This window comes from Aethina tumida, chromosome 1 (assembly GCF_024364675.1).
Source record: "Aethina tumida isolate Nest 87 chromosome 1, icAetTumi1.1, whole genome shotgun sequence".
NCBI classification, from domain to species: domain Eukaryota; kingdom Metazoa; phylum Arthropoda; class Insecta; order Coleoptera; family Nitidulidae; genus Aethina; species Aethina tumida.
In genome coordinates this window covers 36,509,206-36,513,002 of record NC_065435.1, presented here as the reverse complement: position 1 = coordinate 36,513,002, position 3,797 = coordinate 36,509,206, and positions in this window count along the sequence as shown.

Here is a 3,797-nt window from a genome sequence, read left to right as displayed (position 1 = left end):
ATTCTGCTGATATAATTTAATTTACAATGCGAAAAAATATCTTATTCTTGAAAATAAAGCTTACGCTATAACAGAGTCAAGAATTGAGACGCAATTTACTTGGAAAATCATTTATTTAGAATACCGATCAGACATGTAGTAGATGTTAAGATTCTGCATATAGCATATAGATAAACCAAGTAAATTGTGTGTCACCTCTTGAATGTTTATCTTTCTTTTCAGTTATGTTATACCTTACCTCGCGATTATAAGATTAGCAACTAATTAGAATGAAAATACCCCAACATGCCCAAGTAGTCTAATTTGTCAGCAAGTTGTCAAAACGTGCGTAGCGGTTACGAGCTCTCAAGAAAACGTGGAGACACTTAAAATATATATGCACTAAAGTAGATGAAAATTTCATCAAAATTACAAATGAGCTATTAATTATAAATTTCAACTCAACAAAGATTGCAAATTTTTACACAGAAAATTGTGATTTGATTTTGTTTATAAATTGTGTTGTCATTATTTGAACTTGTCATCTAGACATGAGGAATCTAAATAAATTTTGACATAAAATTAGCAAAATTAGAAAGATTGGTATCTTAGTGTTGTTTGAGGGTGATAATCCAACCAAACGTGAAAGAGAGAAATTCAGTACCTAGTTGAAATTTGCCGCTCACTAATTCTTGCTTAAAGAATCAACTACGTGAATTATTTTTTGATTTAAAAAGGTGACATATTTTAAACAGTTACAATAATAGGAACCTACTGTCCGAAGGTTCCGATTACGAGTCACTGAAATCAAATCAGTTGTAGATGTCTCGACGACATTTATTTTCCATCAAAGGAATACTGTCTGTGAATCTGACAGATAATTAACATGTGAATAGAAATTGTTTTCATTAACTTTATACTTAAATGCAGAAATATATTTTGCTACTAAGAGACGTGGGGGATGAAATTGAAAACAAGTAACTTGCCTGATGTATATACACATAAATAAAATTTTAATTAATTAGTACTTACAAAATTAAACGAACATTTTGGAGTGAGTGTTGTATTGAGTGACATTTTGCAATCTTTCCTGTTTCAGTTGCAACGAAGGGAGATATGTTAGTCAAATAAGAGAAAATAACATTTATGTTGCTAAGATTACGTTACCTTATGATGTATGTCAGCCTGTCCAATTATAGGCAAGAGTTATGGTTAATTCAATTAAACCTAATTCGAAATATGTGGTTTGGAATCACGTTGTCTTCTTTCAAGTAAATTTGATTTGATCTTATATTGTATTAATATTACATCAAATTGTGGTTCAGTTATATTTTTTGTTATAATTCTATTCGTTTGAATCCACAGTGTCAACAAATTGACAGAGCAAAGAAATGTCGAGATGAGTTATAATAACTTTAATGGTAGAACTGTTCCGAATCAATTTCATCCTTATATTTCAACTTACACTAAATGACTATAAATGTGGTTCCCAAATATTTAAATATAATATAACTTTCTAAATGAAACTACTTTGTTTAAGTTTTGAGGTTAATTTAATTAATTTTAACCTCCAATTAGTTAGTGGAAAGAAGTACTTAAAAGATATATGCGACATAATTTTTTAGGAAACACATTTACTGATTACAGTACAGATTAAATTTTAAGGAAGAATTACTTTGGCACTATTCTAAAATTATAATTAGAATAAACAAGCTTAATTCTCAGATGTAGGATGAGTTATAAGGTAGGTCCATACTATCGAAACATGGGACTCGAGATGGCGATCTGTGGTACAAGAATTGAACTTCTATCCAAAGAAAATTTCGACACGAGGCGGATTCAGGTAGAGGCGTTACTTACCAAAATCGATACCTGGAATTTCGTTAATGAAGTATCAAAGTCAGTTAGATGTCAGGGTGACAAAAAAAGTGAATCAGCGCTTAAAACGTGGATGTAAATAATATAAAAAGGTAAATGCGGACATAATCCTATGCATAAGCCCATCGGACCTCAAGAGTATCAAAGGATGCGAGATTTCCAAAGATGTATGGCACTTTTGAAACAATTATTTTATATATTTTAAATATTTTATATTATTTGATTAAGTATAAATAAAATTGGATAACGATAAATTACCCACGTGGTGTGGCATATATCAATGAGGTAAATATGCAAGGACACCCTTTACTGCCAGAGAATTAAGAAGTAAGCAGTTACTGAATATTGTTCATTCAGACATCTGCGGATCAAAGCGAGTTAGAACCAGAGGTGGATCAAGATATCTTCTAACATTTATAGACGATAATAGTGGATGGTGCAAGGTGTATTTTCTCATATCAAAAGGAGAATTTCTTGAAAAATTTAAGGAGTACAAAAGAACTGCTGAAAAACGAACTGGTAATGAAAGTAAGAGAGAATTAGCTGAGAAATTGAAGATCAAAGAATGCTAGGTTTTTTTTGGAATAGAAATTAACCAAAGTAAGAAAAGAGTAACACTTAAACAAAAAAAATATATTTTAGAAAGTTAACAGAGATTTAAAAATGTTCAAAACTCCACAGGATACAGAGAATTAATTGGTACTCTAATGTACTCTAATCCAGCCGATCAAAACTGGGGCTTTACAATAATTAGCTGTGTCTTTCTGACAATCGAACCTGGATTTGAGCCGCCTTTTCATTTTCTTATTTCACGGTTTTTGTCTCTTAATAGGAACTTCTTCTGAAATGAAACTGGCGATGTGCCGTGTGGCCCCAATAGGACTCTGAAGCACTCAAACTTCTTGCAGGCACGCTTGCTGTTTACTCATTTCATGACCGCTAATTCAGTTATTAAACTGTTTATAGTACGAAAACCTAAACTTAATTCAGTTGTTTCTTGTATTGGTAACCAAGGTTACTAACCAGGTAAACAAATTTTTTTATTTGTCTGAATTTAGTAACTAACTAAATTCGGACCAATTCAGTTACCATATTCGAAAGAGGAGAGTTGTTAATTTGGCTGGTAACTTCGGTTACTAAATCAATAAACTATGTGTGTGAACTATGTGTTGTGTCCGGAAAAGAGACAAGCTAAGTGAAAATCTCAATAAAAACCAAATGTCTGCCGACGTTTCCAGAGGTACCCGATTTCCTTAGTGTTCAAATTTATGTATATTGAATTGTATTAAAGCATTGCATATTCTTCAGACAACAGAAGTATGTTTTACTTTTGATTAATAAACATATCGCCTTCATTGCTGTTGGAACCTGAATATGTACAAAATGTAATTTGATTTCAAAACTGAACTTGAACAATTATTTGGTAACTTACAATTTCGTCGTTGAAAAGACGAAAACTACAAAAGAAATAAGTATTTAGTCTTTACACGTGAGCTGTTTGTTTCGTTTTTTAGCTTTCAATGCAAACACAAATTTAAGCAATATCGTTTTGTCATGAAAATATTTTGGTTTATATTCAAAAAATAATAATAATTTTTTCCAGATTGATGTTTTTAATGAACTCAGAAGTCAGATTTATCTTGTAATAGAGGTCCTTATGATATTCCTTCTACAGCATTGAATGAATTGTGGATTATCATTAACAAAGCCTCTAAAAATGGAATTTAACCTGTTTTTAAAATGTGCTTTATTTCCTAATGTACAGAAAAAATCATTTATTACACCTACCTTAAAGAATGGAGATAGTTTACTTGTAACAAATTTAGGCTTGTATGAAAAATGTTTTGTATTCCATAATTGTCCAAAAAAATTCATTTTCAAAATAGTTCCAAAATATTATAAATGAGAGTCAACATGGATTTTGTAAATGTAAATCTTCT